The 23,136-nt window shown below is 40.3% G+C and overlaps 1 pseudogene; it reads left to right on the forward strand.

The window, feature by feature from the left end:
- LOC137287901 (3-oxoacyl-[acyl-carrier-protein] reductase FabG-like) overlaps positions 1-22,209 on the forward strand; it is a 36,200-nt pseudogene extending 13,991 nt beyond the window's left edge.
- Positions 22,210-23,136: the final 927 nt, after the last annotated feature.

Below are 23,136 nucleotides of genomic sequence, written 5' to 3' on the forward strand. Positions count from 1 at the left end.
TTCAGGTTGAACATACTGGTGAGTAGCAGCAGCAGGTATGTGAGACGTACCAGTTGACGAGTAGAAGCTGAAGGCAGGGTCGATATGCTAGTGAGCAAAAGCTACAATCAGGTTGGACATACTGGCGGGTAGCAGCAGCAGGTATGTGAGACGTACCAGTTGACGAGTAGAAGCTGAAGGCAGGGTCGATATGCTAGTGAGCAAAAGCTACAATCAGGTTGGACATACTGGCGGGTAGCAGCAGCAGGTATGTGAGACGTACCAGTTGACGAGTAGAAGCTGAAGGCAGGGTCGATATGCTAGTGAGCAAAAGCTACAATCAGGTTGGACATACTGGCGGGTAGCAGCAGCAGGTATGTGAGACGTACCAGTTGACGAGTAGAAGCTGAAGGCAGGGTCGATATGCTAGTGAGCAAAAGCTACAATCAGGTTGGACATACTGGCGGGTAGCAGCAGCAGGTATGTGAGACGTACCAGTTGACGAGTAGAAGCTGAAGGCAGGGTCGATATGCTAGTGAGCAAAAGCTACAATCAGGTTGGACATACTGGCGGGTAGCAGCAGCAGGTATGTGAGACGTACCAGTTGACGAGTAGAAGCTGAAGGCAGGGTCGATATGCTAGTGAGCAAAAGCTACAATCAGGTTGGACATACTGGCGGGTAGCAGCAGCAGGTATGTGAGACGTACCAGTTGACGAGGGAAGCTGAAGGCAGGGTCGATATGCTAGTGAGCAAAAGCTACAATCAGGTTGGACATACTGGCGGGTAGCAGCAGCAGGTATGTGGGACGTACCAGTTGACGAGTAGAAGCTGAAGGCAGGGTCGATATGCTAGTGAGCAAAAGCTACAACCAGTTTGGACATAGTGGTGAGTATTAGTTGCAGACATGTTTGAGACATTGGCGAGCAGCTGATTTTTAACGCTCACATAGCTAGAACATTGCTGAATACGGCGTTGAAAAAACAAAGAAACAATCAAATTGCCGAAAGGTTAAATTTATGTTTAGGTTAACAACGCCGGGGTCTATGGCAGTGGCACTATTGAAACAACAAGTCTTGAGGACTTTGACAAGATATTCAACATCAATGTCAGGTGAGATAACAGGCTTTCAAATAATCCGCATGTAGGATGCCCTCAGACCCTTTTTCAGTGATGGCGAGAAACTGTGTCACACTGAGATTCTCGAATACTATCGTACCCATCTCGGAAAACACACGCATTAGAATTAACCACTGTTATTACTAAAACCACATTACTTTTCGGAATACCAGTTTGTTCATATATTTGTTTAAATGATTATCTTTTAAAAAAACAACTCAATCAATAACGTTGTTACCTTTGAAGATTCATTTGATGAATAAAATATTTTCTTCAATATGTCCGTATTTGAATTTTCAAGACAAGTTGCAACTTGATAATTTAAATATTTTCAAGACAACATTTCTAAGTAATATTTCGAGTAATTAACTTGATTTCTAAGAGAACACCTCAATTTTTAAAGAGAACTTGAATTACATTATCGGTATTTAGACCTGTTTTCATCAAATCATGTCCAGTTAAAGGCAGCCAGATGATTGTAAGGTTGAAATTTAGCTCACATGGATTATTTTGCATATTTTTTCAGAGTATAGTAACATGTCCCATAAAATCAACAAAGGGGACTGAGCTGAAAGTTTGTAACACTTTCAAGTACAGGGGTAGAATGTGTCTGGTATGAAGGCGCTAACAGCGATGTCTATACAGCAGTAAATATCCATGAACTAATTCTTGCTGACATTTAATATGTTAAATTTGGACTATATCCTAAGTAGATAATATATTAGGTACATAAAGTATGCAAAAGATGGCCAAAATGTTGTAAATTTATCATAAGAGCTTGTTGTAAAAGCAATACGTATTGAGACATAATAGTCTTGGCAGCGGATTCTATAAATACGCTTTTGATTTGGAACTATTCCATACCTTCGATTGTGACAAATTGTCTGCTTAATATGAAGCAAATTATATTTAAAGGATCATTTCGTTTTTCTTTTTATCCAAATAGTATGATTTGTGAAGTAAGATTAATAATTACTCCAGCATCAGACATGAGCCACCCTTTTAACATTTCTTCACAATAGCTACACACTGGTGAGACTTTTATCTTATATAAGTAGTAATTTGTGCCTAGAATATTTTTAACAATTTTCATTTGCACCCATCTTAATGCTGTACTCTGTGTGCATCTAAATGGTATAATGTTGTAAATTCTCCAATCCTATTCATCAATGTTAGAGTTAAGTATGATTTCCAATTTTTGAGTTTGAGGCTGATTTCATAAATACTGATGGGAGTAGAGTAATATTAAACAACATGTTACCCATGTCAGAACCTAATAGTTTATTAACATCGTAAGGCACTAATGGCGATTCTAACAACAGGTGGTCTGAGTTTAGGGTAGCAAAATTATACTTTTCTGTAGGCGATTTACACAACCGATCACACTTGATAGGATAAAAAGTTGGCATTGCACTGAAATTTAGTTACAAATGCAGTAAAATCCAAATAATTTCCATCTTTATCCTGTAAAACTTTAACAGCCAATTATTGCCAATAATTACTTTATTGTTAAACCACAACGGAAATCTCCTTAACATTGCGGTTTTGTTTTTAACACATGTTATTCATTAGGGAAAGTATTGGACACGTTATCCTACTTAGACATGCCTTTTTCCGATAATTACACAATTTATCATACAATATTGTACACAAGTGACAGACATAGGATAGAATATGTACAGCAGATGTTAGCTGAGAATGTGTTTTGTTTGAGAGATATAGATATGTCCACATTTGAAAACATTGCAGTTTTCAGTAGTTGAGAGACCTGCATTGCCATGTAAGATAAGATTAATACATATCAGTGTTCTACAGTTAACAATATGTTCTAAGGATTTTAACAGATTATGTAAAACGTGACGGTATTTCTAATAACGTTTCAATGCAGTTTGCCCAAATACATCGCTCCAAAAAGGGCAGCTTATATTAGTTGCATATCTTCTAATTTGACTTGTTCCAATTTCAAAGACACTTGGTGATAGTGGAGGTATCACAAAAAAAAAAAAAAGATTTTGGAGGTTCAATTTTCTTTGTTAAGATTCTTTTCAAGAAAAGACTGTTTTTGTGACTAGATTGTTTTGGAACATGTGGTACTTCAGTTCCTCCAATTTTATGTGTAAGCTACATTTTCTGTCTCTTTATTTTGTCAACATTTCCACCCCAAATAAATCGAAAACAGTTCATCTTCAATATCATGGTTTAGGTTAAAAGGTGACATTGCAAAAAGGTGGAACATTTTAGGCAAGAGAAGTGATTTTAGGATTGCAGTTCTTCCCAAATGAGTTAATGTCCTGAATGACCAAATGTTCATTATCTTCAATATTTTCTATTTATCTTGATAATTCTTTTGCACCGTAACATCCAAATCTGTATCAAAGTCTATTCCAAGCAAATTAAAACTTTCTACCCATTCAAGATTCCATTTGTTACCCAATCCACGCAATTTTATCTTTGTCAGTATTAACATATAGTCCTGAAAACCTAGCAATGAAAGTTTGTTCATGAATTGCTGTGTATAAAGATTTCTCAGTTCCCTTCAGAATAATAGTGGTGTCATAAGCAAATTGCGAGAGAATATCTTCACTATTTCCAGTTCATATACCCTTGATATTTTGGTTATGTCTTAACATAATGGCAAAGATTGCTACACACAGTAGGAAGATGTATGGTGATAGTGGATAACCTTGACGACAGCCGCGCGATATAGGAAAGAAAGTTGCAAGTAGCAAATCCATTGTCTTTGTAGAATATATTTATCCATTTCTCAATTACTGGGCCAAAAATGAAAAAGGACTTAGTGCTTTATCGATAAATTTCTAATCCACCCTATCAACGTTTTTTTTCAAAGTCTACCTGTAGAAATAAGCCTGGAATTTGAACGCATAATAGCATACGTGAGCTGGTAGCTTCGCCAATACATCGACCTGCGATAAATCCTTTTGATGTCCATTGATCAAGTATGGCATTTATTTATTTATTTATTTGTCTATTTTTGTTCTTTAAATTTTAAGGCTTATAGCAATTCTGCTGTAGAGAATTGACGTTCTGATAATGATGCTGTATCATCATTTAAGACTGGAACAGTGATATTTTCAAAACCATGATTTAAGTCAAAATCAGAAATGTCCTGTTGTTGATAAAGTTTATTATAGAACATTTTCATTTCTTTTTCAATTATATTTTTATCTCTTATTGTGTTTCCAGAAGTATTTTGTGTTTCTGTGAAGCTTTTATTCAGGAAGTTTCTTGATTCCAAATATTTTGTAGGTTTTCTCCTTTGTCAGTTCATCTTGCTTTATCTCGTATGAGGATACCTTTAGTCGCGCACATGGATTTTGGTGTTATTCACAGATTGTGATATATTTTGTTTGAAAAGTATTTTGTGCAGGTTCACAAGTCCCATCCCCTCTGTTGTTTCAGGGCCGTCTACCACTTAACAATGCTATGTGTGCCTCACCTAGTGAAGACAAAAGGCAACATTGTCAACGTCTCCAGCTTTGCATGACTCCAAGCAGTATGTCAATACATCTATGTATGTCTCTGTTATATACTACAAGTGTAATGTGTATATGTAAAGGTTATCAACGTCTCCAGCTATGCGTGACAACATGCGGTATGCTTCGACACCCTACTGAGTGTAGAACTGATCTTCATACGATGTTTAGACTACGAAGCGTCAAACGGAATAGGATGGTTAGGCTCATCATCCCTGTTACAAAGATTGCTTTACATGTTGTCGGTCACGGAACTGTCAGATACTGACATTTATCATGACTATAAAATAGGCAGATAGCGACACATGTTATTGCTATAATATCGGAGGATAATACCAAATGGTATGACTGTAGTATTGGCAGATAGTGACACATGGTATTAGTGTAATATCGGCAGGTATTACCAAATGATACGACTATAGTATTGGCAGATAGTGACACATGGTATTACTGTAATACTGACAGATAATACAAACTGGTGTTACTGCAATACTAGCAGATAGTTACACGTGGTATTACTTTAATATTAGCAGATAGCAACGCACCGTATTATTTCACTATTGGCAGTCTAGTGACACATTGTATTGCTATGACATTGGCACATAATACTATTACTGTAATATTGGGAGATAGTGACACATGGTATTAAAGTAACATTGGCAGATAGTGACACATGGCATTGCTGTAATATTGGCTAAGTGATACATGGAATCAATGTATTATTGATAGATAGTGATACATGGTATTAAAGTAACATTGGCAGATACTGACACATGGTATTAAAGTAATTTTGGTAGATAATGACACATGGTATTGCTGTAATATTGACTAATAGTGATGCATATAATTAACGTACTATTGGCGAATAGTGACACTTGGTATTAATGTAACATTGGGAGATAGTTATACATGGTATTACTGTAATACTGGTAGATACTGAAACATGCTATGACTGTAACACTGCCAAATACTGACATTCGGTATCACTGTAATTGGCAGATAGTGTCACAAGGTGACATTGTTAAGATAATACTGGCAGATAATGATGCATGCTGTTATATTCGAAGATAGTAACACGTGGTATCATTATAATCATAGAAGAAATTGACTAGGCTTACTGTATTATTTGCAGATAAGTAACACATGTTATTACAGTGATATTGGCCGATAGTGACAAATTGTGTTACTGTAATACAGGCAGATAGTGGCACATTGTGTTTCTGTAATATTGGCTGATGGAGACACATTGTTCAACTGTAATATCAAAAGATAGTTACACATGCTATAACTTTAATATTGGAAGATAGTGACACATTCTGTAGGTTTGGCTGATATTGGTACATAAGAGTACTGTAATGTTGGCGGATAGTAAAGCATGTCATTACTGTATTGTTGTTAAATAGTGACACATGGTATTACTGTAATATTGGCAGATATAGACACATTGTAATACTGTTGTATTGGCAGATAGTGACACATGATATTACTGTAATACTGGCACTTAATATTACTGTAATATTACCAGATTGTGACAGTTAATATTACAGCAATATTAGCAGATAATGCCACTTAATAATTACCTATTTCAGTTTCCTGATTCTTCGCCGTACTGCATGTCAAAGGGTGCTCTTGACCAGATGACCAGATGTGTTGCACTGGGCAAGTAAACTTGCATTAATACCGGGTGTGCCTCAAATCGCCTCCAGAAATTAAAATAATCGCTCATTCAGGGTCTGACTCGGCTCGATGCGCCTGCACATGCTTTTCAACAACGGCCGCGGTGCTTTCTTTTAATGGACCAACACTAAAACATATTAAACAGGGGTCAATGACGAACATGTGAAATTTTCAGTGTTTTGATGATCTGGAGCAGCCTGACACGATGTTACATTCAGATTTGCGTCGGCCTCCAACTTGGTTTGGGTGTAAGCGACGATTGTAAGCGAGGACTGTAAGCAGCAGAAAGCAAAATATCGATTACAGAACAGTCTCGTTTCCTGTTTACTGGGTTCCGTCCTATTGCGCTAGTTAGTGCGATAACCAGTCCAGAATTTTATGTTATGTCATATAACTGAATGCTTAAATATTAATCAGTGTGATTGGATAAGTCTAAGCACTTGTATATTGCAACACTGCGTTCCTTCTAATCCTACCAAACACGTCGTATAGCGTACTCTGTCGTACAGCGAGCTCTGACAAACGGAAACCTGGAAATCGTGGAAATCTTAAAAGGAGGCTCTGCCGCTAAAAAAAAGTCTGGTACGGAAATGATATTACACCAACAGCATTGTGGAGTACAGAACTACTCTGAACTGTGTAGTACAGAAAAACTCATAACAGGTGTAACCAGTGAGCCAGATGCATTGTGAATCAGTTTACGACCTCATCAAACAGGGGCAGTCTGTGATTCCATAGTTAAAGTATGATGTCTGAAACTCGGCATAAAGTATAGAAAGACACTGTCATTAAAGTTTAAAATTAAAATTCATTTGTAAATACCATTTTCTTATGAAACAAGGAATTGGAATTCCGTTTAACCAGAGTTGTTTGTGGTGTCTATTTTCACTTTCACATGAGAAAATTTGGATCGGCTGAAAAGTAGGTCATTGTCTGAATAGGTTAATGAGACTTATGTTTCGGTATGTTAGCACCTTGTGTTAGACCAATCGCTGAACATTTACTTGCAAGAAAGTTATTAGTTTTCAATAATATCCTGAATGAATCTTATTCTGTTCACAGACTTGGCGCCAAAGCATGTCAGAGTTAATGCAGTAAAGTAAGTTCCTATATCATCATCATCATCATCATCATCACCATCAACAACTTCATGATAATGTTTTATAGGGCTGAGAGACTGTCTATATAGGTGTCGCCGAGCAGCCGTTCCAGTGTTCTGAATGTGTTTTACATGGAATGAGCTCTGTTGCGAAGGAGAATCGCCACCGTCATCGTCATCGTCAAATTCATCATAATGTATTATAGGGTTGAGAGACTGGAGTCATATGTTGCCGGTTCCCATTAAATTTAACATTTTATTGACCCAAGCTAAAACCTACAGACACAAACAGACTAATGCACACATGCATGGAACGCGCGCACGCACAAACGCACAAACGCTCGTACACACACGTGTCATAGACTAAATCATTTCTACAAGTTTCCTTAAAACTTCATTTATTCAAACGATCTATTTATTTCAACATAAGTCCAGGGTGCACCGAAATTCTATCCCCTTTGTCTATGTAATGTATTCATCAAACATTCGGTGTATCCCCTCTTATCATAAACCCCCCTCCGGGCAGGACCCTTAATTCTCAAACGCTATCAATACATGTCAATTAACACCTCCCTAAGTCGCCTAATCTTACGCATGTACTTGTGCATGGGCCAGTGACCTTGCACAATGTGGCGTAATGGCCCTGTGTATAAAAACCTGGCTGATATGGTCAGTGGAGAGACCAACCAGTCGAGGAGACCATCCGGTGAGACCATCCAGTGAGACCAACCGGCGGGACCATCCAGCGAGACCAACCGGCAAGACCAACCATGGAGACTAGATCACCGACAGAAGTGGACGGACTGTGCGTCTAGTCGGAGTGTCGGCCAAGGCCGTCGCCCCACCTACGACTACGTCGACGATGAAGAATCGCCGTCGGACTTCTAATATGTGTGTAAGTGACAGAGCGGGTCTCCACATCGGGATCATTGGCCATTCAGTCCTGATGTGCGTTCTGTCACATGTTTACCACTGTAGTTTTGTCTATGAGTCAGAAAACATCAGAGACGGTAGAAAATTACCTCAGCAGGGTGCAAGAAGCCACACTACAAGCAGGCATCCCTACTAAACTATTGGTAGCCATCACAGTCAATGGACTTCTACCATCACTCAAGCAGTGGGTGTTTAACAAGGAACCCAAATCCATGGAAGAAGTCCGCCACCATGCCCAGCTCGCAGAGAAGGCAAATGAAAGTACCATGGCCTCTCAAGTGAACCTCGTCGATCAAGTTCACAAGCTGTCTGGTCTTGTGAAGTCCCTCTTGGAAGTCAGACAGGAACAGACAGTAGCTGCAACAACTCCTGCTCCTATGCCAGCACAAAGGAAGAGATCACACCGGCACTTGAACTACCAGCAATACCAGCATCGACCTCACCATCAAAATAGACATTTGTATCATAGCCAACCCAACCATGTACAGTCAGCACCACCTAGCCGGTCAAATTACCCCAGCCATCCACCCCATTCATATCAACCAAATTTCCCAACTCGTTTCAACAAACACCAGCACCATCCCAACCCTCAGTATGACAGACCTCAACGCAGATGCAATGGCTGTGGAGGTTCGTGTCAGGATCGTACCCGCTGCCCCCATTTTAGAACATATTGTGAATTCTGTGGCAGATATGGTCACCCCCGTTCCCTCTGCATGTCTGCCCTTTTTGCTAAGGTAAATCAGCAATAGGAACTCGGGCCTGATTTTCAGAGTCCCTCTGAAGTCGGGCACCACAGAAAATCTTTAAAACCCAAACCCTTAAAGTCCAGAACATCAGTCAGTGCTAATGAACCCATCCCTAATTCTTATCCAAGACAAACAGGTGATAGTTGTAGACACTCTGTTCCCAAAACGTCAGAACCAGAACAGGTATCTTTAGTTACCTCCCTTACCAAAAATACTATCCAGGTCAAGGTCAAACAAGTTAAAACTACAGCCTTGGTAGATACAGGTGCTACAATTAGTTGTATTCACATGAAATTCCTTCACAAAATAGGAATTTCAGAATCTGATTTACAACAGTCTCACTTAACTGAGATATTAGGTGTAGGTGGCGAACGACATCCTGTCCTTGGATCAACTACACTTGATATCAACATAGGTCATGTTAAGTATTCTCAAACATTTCATGTCTTTTCCTCATTACATCATACTGTCATCCTTGGTATGGATTTTTTGCCGACTAACAAAGTTACCATAGATCTGTCAGCACGAACAGTCAATCTTCATGACGGCCTTATATCAGTGTCCCTGTTAACAACCAATGCAGGACTTGTTAGACCTCTACGGACTGTCAATATCCAACCCAATTCTCAGGCAGATATTCCAGTCCATATTTCACGCTGTCCATCAGACAAACCCCTTCTCTTAGAACCTTTCCCATGCTTACAGAAGCTTAAGTTACAAGGTGCCAAATGTCTAATCAACAATGTCAGCAGTAAAACTTGCATGAGATTTCTCAATCCAAACAGCCATTCAGTCAAACTCAGTTGTCGTAAAGTTGTTGCCTCTGCTTCTGTCATTGACCCTTCTTCCATATACACCTTATCAACAGAGAAACCTGCTTCTCCTTCTGTCAACTCTCTATCATCTAATGTTGACACTACTGAGTCAACGAAACCACTATCCTTTGACCTCAGTGACTCAGACCTCACTGATGCACAGAAACATCAATTAGAGTGCTTCCTTCTATCACAAAAATCTGTTTTTGCTCAGGATTGGTCTCAATTGGGTAAAACTCATTTTCATGAACACAAAATTGAAACTGGAGATGCTATGCCTATTAGACAACGGTTCTACCGACAATCACCAGCAGTCAGGGAAGAGTGCTCGAAACAAATCCAGCAGATGTTAGATGCCAAAATAATTGAACCCAGCACTTCAGAATGGTGTTCTCCCGTTGTCATGGTTAAGAAGCCTGATAACAGCTATCGCTTTGCAGTAGATTACCGAAAACTCAATGCGATCACCAAACCAATATTTTTCCCTCTTCCGCGTTTTGACGACGTCGTTGATGCAATTGGTGAAAAACATGCCAAATTATTTTCCGTCCTAGACTGTGCCAGTGGTTTTTGGCAAATACCACTACACCCAGAGACAAAGGACAAATCCGCCTTTATCACCCAAGATGGTATCTTTGAATTCAACCGTTTACCCTTTGGACTTAAAAATGCCCCCGCAGCTTTCCCACAAACAATTTCTAGAGCTCTTCAAGCTATGAACTGGAAATATATATTAATATATGTGGATGACATTATCATCTACAGCAAAAGCTTTCAGGAACATTTACAACATCTTAGATGTGTCTTTTCAAAATTGAAAGAAGCAGGCCTAACTTTGAAGCCAAGTAAGTGTAGATTCGCAGCGAAAAAAGTTACATATCTTGGTCATGTTTTCAGCAAAGATGGCATAGAAGTAGACCAAACAAAAATTGAAGCTGTGAACAACATTCCTCAGCCCAAAAATGTCCATGACATTAGACACTTTTTAGGTCTTGCTTGCTATTACCGGAAATTTGTTCCAAAATTTTCAAAAATTGCAGCCCCTTTGTATAATCTTCTCCAAAAGGACACTTCCTTCCAGTGGACTGAGGAATGCCAAATAGCCTTTGTTCATCTTAAGAAATCCTTAACATCAGCCCCTATCTTAGCATATCCAGATCCAGAGCAACCTTATATCCTTACAACAGATGCTTCGACAACAGCTCTAGGATACATTCTTGGACAAAGAGATGCTTCAGGCAACGAAAAGGTCATTTGCTATGGAGGTCGTGCCCTGCATGCTTCTGAAAAGAAGTGGGGCATCACCCAACTCGAATGTTTGGCTGTCCTAGAAGGCATCAAAACCTTCCGTGTATATCTGGCTTCTAGGAAGTTCAAAGTCATCACTGATCATCATGCTCTAAAATGGCTAAAAGATATTAAAGCAGAATCAGGTCGTCTTGCCAGATGGTCAATTATGCTACAAGGTTATGACTTTGAGATAGAACACCGCGCAGGTAAGGCAAACACCAATGCAGATGCTCTATCAAGACTTCCATACCCTGAACAGCTCACGGCACCTGTTACGGATGAGTTTCCATCTCCTCCAGTAACTGTCACTAAACCTTCTCCACCATCATCTACTTCCAAAAGACCTTCCTATGCTGAAGTGGTCATGTCTGAAGTACCTCCTAAGATTCATCCAGACATGAAACCTTCTCTTTCTAATTCCGCTATTCATCTTGGAAAGGAACTCAGTCACCCAGACAAACCAGACTCACAATATCTTTCTGTCAACTTTGTGTATCACAAAGAACCCCCTCGAGCAGGTCCATTCGTACAATCTGTCGACACAGACATTCCCGACAATGACCTAGCTGAGAGGCAAAGAAATTCAACTGACCTCCGACTTATCATTGATTACCTTGAAAAAGGTGAGATACCAGAAAGCTACACGGCATCTCAAATCAATGGTCTACGAGGAGGTTCACAGGAATATGAACTCCTTAATGGCATACTCTATCATTTCTTCCTACCAAAATGTAGAGGACAGAGAACCAACCGACCACCAACAGTAACACAGCTTGCAGTACCCAAAGCAGACAGAAAGAAACTGTTATATGCATACCATGATTCGAATGCAGGTGGATGCCATTTTGGTCGTGACTCGACACGACAAGCCATTATGACAAAATATTACTGGCCTGGAATGTACCAAGAAATAGAAGACTACATCAAGTCCTGTGAAGCATGCCAAAAGTCCAAACGATTCACTCATTCCAAACCAGCTCCAATGGTGCCAATGCCCATTGAGGACAACTTCTCAAGACTTCACGTGGACATTCTTGGACCCCTTCCTACAACCAAAGAAGGACACAAGTATATACTTGTGGCTATTGATTCATTTTCACGGTGGATAGAAGCCTTTCCTCTAAAAACTCAGGATGCTGTTGAAGTTGCTAAAGTTCTCTTCAATGAGGTCTTTACGCGGTATGGTGCACCACGAACATTGCTCACAGACAGAGGACGCCAGTTTACCTCCAAATTGGTCAATGCTATCTGTGAGATCTTCGAGGTCCGACACCATTACACAAGCTCCTATCATCCACAGACTAATGGAATGGTAGAAAGGCGTAATAGCACTATTGCTCAAGTACTGAAAGCATACTGCAAGCCTGACCAGTCAAACTGGGCTGACATACTCCCATGTGTACTAATGGCAATGAGGAACACACCAAGTCAGTCCACCAGTTACTCGCCTCACTATCTCCTCTTTGGTAGAGAAATGTATTTGCCATTTGATATATCACTACTGCCCAAACCATCACTTGGCAAAGATGCAGAAACGCACTTGAAACATCTACTCGAGAATCTCAAAGTGGCCAAAGCAATTGCCCGAGAGAACATGGAGACAAGTCAAGAAATAAACAAGGCATATCAACACCCAAAGTCACAAGAGCCAAACTTTTCACTTGGCCAACAAGTGTATCTACACAGTCCAGCTCTGACAAAGGGTCTTTCGCCTAAACTTGCCCAACCATGGAAAGGTCCATTCTATATCTCAGCAACTGGACCTAATCATACTTACAAGCTTTATCGATGTTCTGATAACATGGAACATAAATCGATGGTGCATGCTAACAGACTCAAACCAGTCATTTTAAGACGTACTGATGGCCCTCAGCAACCATTATCAGACGCCCTACCTCGGGCAGACATACCAAACGCCTCAAGCCAGTCAGGCACAATTCAAGATTCAACAACAACCAATGAGCCAGGCCGTGCTCCTCCCGCAATAAGGACGAAGGATAATGCACAGGACCTCACAGGCTCGGAAGTCAGCAGGTCCTCTACACACAGACCTCGACTAGCTAGTCAGTCATCACAGGATCAATTGACTCCTCTGTCAACCAATCATTCACTACATGCACAGTCATCACACAAAGCGCATTCTCCGCAACCAACCACGTCTCATCAATCTCCACCATCACCAGTGCCAAGCACATCATTTTCATCACAACAGACACCAGGTCAAGTATATCCTGTCCAGAAAGTTCTGAAATGCAAAATGATTGATGGTAAACGCCACTATTGTATCAAATGGCGCAACTACAAAACCCCAACTTGGGAACCCGAAGAAAATCTTGGCCAGGGTTTGAAACAAGATTTCCATATTAGGAAAAATCAAGCAGGCAGAAAGCGAAAACGTAGGTCTAAATGTCGCTATTTCCAGTAACTATTCGTCTCTGTTGCCTTAGCATACATGTGTGAGAATGATTGTCAGTTGGAGTAAGATTGTAGGGATAGCCAAGGTGGTTAATGATCCTGATCACATCATTGCTTTACCTTTTCATGCCCTCGCTTTTGCTTCTACTTCATTGTATTTCTCCCATAGGTATGTGCCTGGGTCAACTTTTCATAAGCCTTCTGCTCTACATAACAACGGTGTCATCAGCCAAGCCCGTCCAGCGACTGAATTATGGAGTGGTCTTCCAACCACATATTCCAGTGCATTTCTCAACAGAACATTGGGTTCATACTTACCAGATTAACGTCCCTCGTTCACCATCACTTCCGCTTATGCAGGGATGCCATACTGGAAATGCAACATGTTCATTGATACGGCAGATCCAGACACATCTGAATGCTGTCAAAACTCGGTGTGTGGCGAAACTTGATGCCACCAGGAAGTTATTGTTTAGTGTGATACCCTCTTCTAAACAACATGCCCGTTCACGGTCGAAGCGTGGATTGTTTAATTTTGTTGGAAGCTTTTCCAAAACCTTGTTTGGAACAGCCACCACAAATGATGTAAACATTCTTGCTAAGCATATCAATGCACTGGTCAGTCATGAAAATTTAGTATCCAATAGTTTACAACAACAAGCCAAACATTTGTCTTCTTATATGTCTTTAACTGACTCTCGCTTCCACAATGCCATGAAAGCCATCAAAACAAACCATGATGCTATCCATTTTGCAACAATTACTCTTAACAGAGATATCAATTCCTTAAAGTCCTCTTTTGTTACGTTGTCAGCACTTCTGATGGACCAAATAGAGAAGGCATCTGCTATTGACCATCAGCTAGAAGAACTAAAATTGGGCGTTCTCAGTTTGGTTAACAATCGCTTATCCCCTCTCCTTATTTCTGAAGAAACTCTCCGCCAAACTATTCATCATCTCTCAAACCTTCTGTCAGCTAAACATCACAACTTTCTACTTCTACAAAAAGATCCCTCCGTCTACTTCTCTCAAGGTCAGTTTAGATATACACGTGCAGATGACCGTCTGTATGTCTCTATCAAATTTCCGCTTTCTTCCTTTGGCAAACCATTGCATCTTTATAGAATTATCTCTCTTCCTGTTCCCGTCAATGAGACATCAATCCATTCGACCCAATTATTATCCGTCCCTTCATACTTTGCGATCAGTGAAGATAACCAATATTATGTTACTCTTTCAGACACCCAGATTTCTACCTGTAAAGGACGCAACATTATTCATTGTCCCTTCAGGATCTCTTTAACTCCTGTGACTGTCCCATCTTGTGAACTTGCTCTTTTCCAAAACAACAGAGCACAAGTCAAAGAGCTCTGTAACTTCCGCTACGTAACAAAACTTCACCCTCCTACTCTACTTGAGATTGACCATTCCACTGTGTTAGTATACCGTATACCTACCCTATCCTTAACTTGTCCTTCAACACAGCGGATGATTACAGGATGTTCCTTCTGCCTTCTAAAATCCCCATGTTCTTGTACGCTTTCAACAGAAACTATTTTCTTCCCCGCACCCTTCAGCTCTTGCACAAACAGTACGACTCATCTCACCCGCCTGCATCCTGTCAATCTTGCACTTCTTCAACATTTCTTTGATGAAAATTCCCTTTCCGCCATTGCTGGTGATACAACCTTTAAACGAGCCATCTCCATCACTAATATTCCTACATTTCGTCTTTACTCTCATAACTTCTCTCACTTCTTGGCACGAGACAATCAGGATCACCTGAGTCTCAAAAGAATGGCCGACAGGGCCAAGAAAGATGAAATTGTCTTTCAAAACCTTGCAGAACCTTTACTTGATGGAGAGATCAACATCCCTAGTTCATGGCCTGACACAAATGCTCTGATTGCCATCGGCAGCACTGTCATGTCATCTATATCTGTCATTCTCGTTATTTGGCTGTTCATTAAATTACGTTCTATATCTACTGCTTTAGCTCTTGTTACTAATTCCAAACCAATCCATTCCTTACAACCTCCTTCTTTTGATTACAAACAACTCGTAACCACAACGTCAAAACCAGACACTATGATTCTACCCGATTTAACGGAATATCATGTTTCAATCCTCTTAGGTTTAATATCAGTTCTGCTCTGTCTGGTCATCATCATCCTCATAATTAAACAACGAAAGTCTACTCAAAACTGTCTCGTCTTGGAGATCACCACCGGTACTGATTGTGTTACCATCCCTATTATTACTCTTTCCCTATGTCCTTCTTACTGGACCATCAATGCCCCTTCTTATATCCATAATCTTAGGGTCACCGATTACTTCTTTCCAAGTCTTTCTCTAGAATGGTCAAACTTCTGTATAAAAAATCACCTTACTGACACCTTCCTCCACCTACCTAATGAACTTCGCTTAAGTTTTTTTACCGCCAAGAAACTTCGCAAGATGTTAACCCAGCCGGTCAATACTTACATATTGTTAATTCATGGTGGCTATTTTAAAGTCCTGGAGGACGATGTAACCAAACCTACGTCTCTGTATCCAAATCTTCCAGTGACATAGTTCTTAGAAGTTAAGTAACCACATGTGTTTCACTCAGGATTATTCCGGTACACCAATGTATTACCAGAAACGCTTATACACCTTTTTGTGTCCATTGTCAATGCAAGAATTATGTCAAGTTTTGCTTTCTTACCATGTATATTATGACTATTGACTTTGCCTATGTCCATCAATTTGCTTCAGGACAACGACTGCTTCCTGACTATTATCCTTTGTATTGCTCAATCCAGTGTTGCTCAATGTATTTTACCACTGTTTTCCTTTGTACACCTTATCAAGATAACCTATATTAACTTTTATGATTGCCAATTGCTTTTGAGGACAAAAGCTTTCCAGCGCTGAGGGGTATTGTCATAGCTTTCTTTTACTATGTATTTTCTCGCTAGGAACTACACCGTATACTTATCTAGTCTAACACTTCTAAAGTAAAATCAGGGTTGAAATTGCACTACCTGACCACCACGTACAAGATATATATTTCACGTATGTGGCTTACTACACTTTCATTCCAACTAGGAGCCTGAAACTATTACGCAAGTCAGTCTGGTCAGGCTGGCGTAAACGGTCACGCTCCCTGGGGCAAAACCACGTGTGTTAACCTTCCGTCATAAAGTGGACACACATGGTCGGTCTTACTGTGGGCTAAGGGTTAGTTAGGCAATATGACAAGCGACTTTAACGTAATCGTAAATAATAACACAACCACCCAGGGTGACCATCGTTGTAACCCTGTCAACCTGGAATGTTGTGAAGTAACAGTAGCAGGCCTGAGTCGTATATATACGTCGGTCGGCGAAGGCTACATCACTCTGCCTCCGCCGAATAAACGTACGACTCAGCAGCCTTCTCTGTTGTTTAAGGTAAGACATTTCTTCTTGGTTAACTTAATGGATCTTTTAAATATGCTAGGTAAACTTAGGAATAGGTCTTCATGGTCGTAGCCTTAAATCTCACTGGCAATATCCCCTCTAGCGATTGTACATATCTGTATATATGTTTTAATGTGTTTGGGCACTGTCTGCACGGCAATATCCCAACTATGAGTATGCGTACCAATGTCAAAAACTACAACGTTACCACATTCAAAGACGCATACTCATAATGTCGGTTTGCCTGCAGACACGTGCCAATAAAAATGAGTTGTATCATCTCTGTAAATTCTAAACTAATTCTAAATTTACTAAACATATTATTATTGTGTTTTACACATGTAAGTTTACTAGTACATTCTCATAATGATTGAATAATAAGTGCACGTTATTTAATGATTATTGTGAATATGTATACTGCCTCTGTATAACCTCTGTAGACTACCTCTGTATGTATACTGCCTCTATCTCTGTACATCACTCTGCCTCCGCCGAATAAACGTACGACTCAGCAGCCTTCTCTGTTGTTTAAGGTGCCAGCCAGTCTTGACCTGCCTACCGTTGCTAATTCCCCACTGTAGCAACACAGCCCTAAGACAACTCTGCGTCACACGTTTGCGTGTAAAAATTTTTATCACACGTCCCACATTATAATTAATGACCACTGGTCAATATTCAAACTGATATTCCATTAGGATTTCATTTTAAACATTAAACAGAACTGTGCCCCCAATCAAGAAACCTACCCTTCACCACACCGTCCGCGCTAATCTCGAGCTCGCCAAGCAAACCATCCTCGACAGAAGACTAATCTCGAATCATATATCTACAGCCCCGTGGTGACTGACACTGATATCTATAGACGTGCTGGATATAGCGAAGAGGACAATGTCAAGGTAAAATCGCCTTTTCAGTTAAAGCTGCATGTGGACGGGTAACTAGTCTCAGTCATAGGGAGATAGGGCGCGTAGAAAAATTACTATACTTGGGAGAATTTAGTGGAGAAGTGAGCAATGTGTGATTTTTTCAAAACACCTTAATTGGAACAGACCATGATTTTATGAAAGTTAGTGTCCTGTGATATTGTATTACAAATGACACTTTTTAAAGGTCCATTTACAAATTCATACTCCCATTTCACTGACCATCGGAACCTCATCTGAAGCACATACCAAGTTCAGGCTTGTTGAAAATTTCAGGCTTCCGATGAATATTCACCCGACATCCCATTTCCCAGGGTCCTCCTTTTCTGGGAAATCCGATAGAGATCAAACATTGACCGGGTTAATCAGATGAAAGACTGGTAGCGGTCGGATTGTAACTCGAGAGGGGACATAACATTTATCTGACACCTCCAACGCTCTCCCGACACCAACCCGACAGATCGGTTACTATTCGTCGGGTAATCGGACATTCAAGCACAGGCAAACTGTAGCGCAAATGGGTTGCGCAGCATAGAGAAAATGACCAGTCTTCTTACATGCGAGCTTCCGCTCAGCTGGAAGCTGGCAGGGGTAATGGAGGCGAAGAACGATCTGAATACCACGAGTGGCGCTTCAAATGTTGAATAAAACGTATTTCACATGAGTAATTATTAAACATGGGGCAGGAAATTGTGAGAACAAAACCAAGTGAGGAACTGGGAGTGTATCTTTGATGGTGGCGATGTTTTATGTTGAGATGAAAAATATTTCTCGGTCCAAAGCGAGGAAAGAGCGTTGCCAACCTTTGCTCGCTTTGCTCTCATATATGAAGACTTGTCATATTCTCTGTGCTGCGCAACCCCATCTGCGCTACTGTTTGCCTGTGATTCAAGTAACGCATAAGTAAACTATTTTGTGTGCCTGTTTGTCCTTAGGTGCAGGCTAACTTTTGAGATCAGGTTCAGGAGATCTGCTGGCATTGGTATCACCCTACATGAGCCTTGTGCGAGGCTCTGACGTAGCTCATCAAAACATCCTGGCGTAACTCTCAAGACATGGAAGAATGTCGTATCCTCCATTCTCAGTTTGTTCATGAGTCTGATGTAGTTCCCACATAACATTCCTCTATCAGTTTGCAGGAATGGTCGAACCCAATACGTGGTCTTTTAAGCCGTCTTGTCAAGGTCATTGCACCATGTTGCACAGTTTGCTGCTGCGCGTAAAAGCAAATCCCAGGGATGCAGCGTTGCAAGGACGTTGATCAATGACTTTAGCATCGTCAGGAGGTGCAGCCTACTTTCATACTCGACTGCCGATTCTGCCAACAAATCCGACCAGTATTATGTCAGTGTCTGATTACCCTACGAATAATAACCGATTTGTCCGACTGGTGTCGGGTGAGTGTTGGAAGTGTCAGGTTAGTGTGAGGTCACCCAAAAATTACAATCCGACCACAGTCGCATCAATCGGACGCCGCCTATGAATATGCCGGACAGACATGCTACAATCCTGTATTGTGGGATATACGAGGAATGGCCGGGACGACGTATTAGTTTGTGTAGGCTGTTTTTGTGGCTTACTTTACAGCGTGTAATAGCAATCCGGAAGCAGACACCGTAGTTCATAATATCAATCGCTAGTTGCTTGGTCCTTACTGGATTATATACAGCTCGCCGTCATATAACTTCGTGTTCACTTAGTAATTTGGTTTCTATTTTGACATATATTTTACGAATCCATAATCTGCAGTGAGTAGTCTGAAGGGGAAAACTAATGTTATAATGCAAGTCAAACGAAAATTTATTTTCATTTTCCAGCTTATGGAGTACTGTAAGTCAATAGTCGCCTTGGGTCGAGTAGGAGAGGTTACTGACGTTGCCAACCTCATCGCCTTCCTGGCCTCGGACAGTGCATCTTTCATGACAGGCAACACGGTTCCCTTGGGACGTTTTAAGTAATACATCGCAGCGTAAGGTCAACCCTGCGCCGTATATATCAACCACATATATCCCTTGATTATCAGTAACAACCCCATAAAAGCATGTATGTCCCATGTCTCTTGCCTATAAATCTCCATGAGTAGGCATTCACGCCCCGTGCCTACAACACTCCTCAATGTCAAGTGCTTCTTGTCCCAAATCCCGCAGTTCCGTCATGTCGATTTCATGTCCCCTACCTGTAATTCTACAATGTGTAGTCATACTTGCCCCATGCTTCTATAAGTATTTATATCCGTGTTAATCGCCCAAAAGTCTATGACAACCACCACATATTATCCTAAGTTGCTAAAAGTATGACCTGTGAAGGTCCGGGGTAGAATAGGCCATCAGCAACCCATGCTTGCCATTGAAGGCGACTATGCTTGTCGCAAGAGGGATCGGGTGGTCAGGCTCGCTGACTTGGTTGATACATGTCATCGGTTCCACGGTCGATGCTCACGCTGTTGATCACTGGATTGTCTGGTCCAGATTCGATTATTTACAGACGGCCGCCATATAGCTGGAATACTGCTGAGTACGGATGAACCTAAACTCACTGACTCACTCGCTAAACGTTTTCACATCCAACCATATCCAAGGTAAGGACCACATCAATATTCAATATTATAGAATTTAAAATGGATATATTAAGGTATATATCCCTTCAAAAATCCATCCTTGTAGTTTAATGGCGACTAACGGGATTTGTTGGTCAGGGCCATCAGTCTAGAAACGTTCGTAGACCAAGAATTCGTAACTTTGATAGTAGCAAGTGTGTTAAGAAAGGGTGTAAGAAGTTTGTAGTGATACGCATGTTTCGAGAATAGCTAGCCAGGCTCGCAGACTTGGTTGTCACGTCATCTTATGCCAATTGCATAACTTTCACTTTCGGTATTTTCTGACCCAAAGTATTTATAGACCCGCGTCGCATAGCTGGAATATTGCTGAGATACAAGAAACGGAAAGCATTTTAAAATATTTTAGACTTGAAGAAGGTATTCTCATCACTGATCAAAATGACGTAACTGCCAATGAGACTCACACTTGATTTGCCTCTGCATGTGTTTGTGATTCGTTAACTCATGACATACTTATCATGTAGTCGGAATCGTACAATGGCATTGAAATAACTGTGTAGCTTATGTTATGCTCTTAAAAAAAGTAGGTGGACTTCGTTTTTAATTTACTATTCTATGACTTTGGATATATATAGGGGCCATATTGATGTGATAATAATGAATGTTTTGAGAATGCATCACCACTTGTTCTTCTTTATGACCACAGTTGTCAGTACGGTAATCGCTATCGAAAAGTGGTTGGTGTATGACGTGAAATTTGCATGTGTACGATTTCCGTTTTCAAGCAAAAACAGCTAGAAACAAACACAAACAACGGTCTGATTCAAGATGGTTGTTAAAATCAATGGTCTACAATGATTTATCGCCCTTCTTTAAAACCGTGAAAATCAAGAATGACTCTCCATGCACATGTGCGGAGCTGCTGCAATGTGCATGTGCATTCCATGCGTTGTGTTTAGGAGTGATGATAAAGTGAAATGATGGTGCATTCGATTTTTGAAAATTTTGTCAACCCTTATACATCCCACCCAAACTGAACAATCAGTTTCGTCTACTGCTTTTAAGAGTATATATGATAAGTTCACTGGTTTAACTTGGCAAATACCTACTTTGCCTTCTCGTGTGTTTGTAACGACAAGATAAACTCACATTGTATCATTACTATTGGATAGTGATTCATTAACGCATGACACACGTACCATATAGTCAGAATTGTCGACTAGGCTCTGTTTTAAACCAGATTATGAATGATATCGTGTGACTTATATTTCTACATCTATTATCTGTTGGAAATAAAGCTAAATGTATTTCTAATTTGACATTTATTATGATGAGTGGAAAGTAATGAAAGCTACTTCGCTTTAACCATATTGCAACCAAAGCGAACAGCACTGTATTTAAAAGGTGATGAATTTAGTCACTTCAAGTTTTTATCCTTCAGAACACAGCAGGTGTTGCGGTCGATTATCTAATGTATCATAAGGCACTGACATGAACATAGCTGTAGAACAATTTGTAATTTGTAGTGGGAACTGTGCGTAGACCCATCTAAGATTATATTTTGAAGTACGAATTGCGTATGGACCCATCGAATATAATATTTTAGAGCGGGCATTGTTTGTAGACACTTAAGATAAATTTTGATGTGGGAAATATGGGTAGACGTGTCAAAGATTATATATTTAAGCGATAAATGTGTGTAGATCCTTCAAATATAATATTTTGAAGCGCGAATAGTTTATGGACCCGTCAAAGATTATATTTTGAAGTGGAAACTGGGTAGCTGTAGACCTCTCAAAGATATTTTGAAGCGCAAATTGTGGATAGACCCATCAGATATTATATCGACTAACGACTCTCACTGAATAAGCTGTATCAAGGATTATTTGTGTTGATTGTCCTTTGGTGTGGATGTATCAAAGAATATATTTTGAAGTGGAGACTGTCGTTCATTGTATTTGATTCAACCATTATCATTTGATTTAGGGACTTTCTTTTGGTGTAAATGTATCAGAGGTTGTTATCAGAGATAATAATGTGAAATCGGGAACTGATTCAGTATAGATTTAGGAAGACTGTTGCAACTGAAGAACTCAGACTATATTTTTCACAAGAAGACTAAACTCATTTCTTCATAAGTCTGTTCAACTAAACCTTGTCGAACATTAGACACACAACTAAGAATAATGAAAAGTGAATGCTAGTGAGTTTAGTTTCGCGCAGTATACAGCTGTGTCCAGCAGTCGAGTCTGGACCAAACAATCCAGTGATCAACAGTGTGAGCATCGACCTGCGCAAATGGGAACGAATGACATGTGTCAACCAAGTCAGAGACCCTGGCTAGCTATTCTCGAAACGTTCGTAGCCCTACGAAGTTCTTAAGCCCATTCTTAACACCTTGGCTACGACCAAAGTTAAGAATTCTTAGGGCTACGAACGTTTCGAGAATAAGGGTCCTGACCATTGGTTCCCATTAGTCGCCCTTACGACAAGCTTGGGTCACTGAAGACCAATTCTAGCCAGAATCTTCAAACTTCAAAACAAAATGAATATTTCAATGTAAACACGAGGCTAAGTCGTACTAAGATACGCAGATTAAAATGTTTACTTTATGTCATTTCCTGCGTGACATTTTCGGACATTTC

Source organism: Haliotis asinina, chromosome 6 (genome assembly GCF_037392515.1).
Source record: "Haliotis asinina isolate JCU_RB_2024 chromosome 6, JCU_Hal_asi_v2, whole genome shotgun sequence".
NCBI classification, from domain to species: domain Eukaryota; kingdom Metazoa; phylum Mollusca; class Gastropoda; order Lepetellida; family Haliotidae; genus Haliotis; species Haliotis asinina.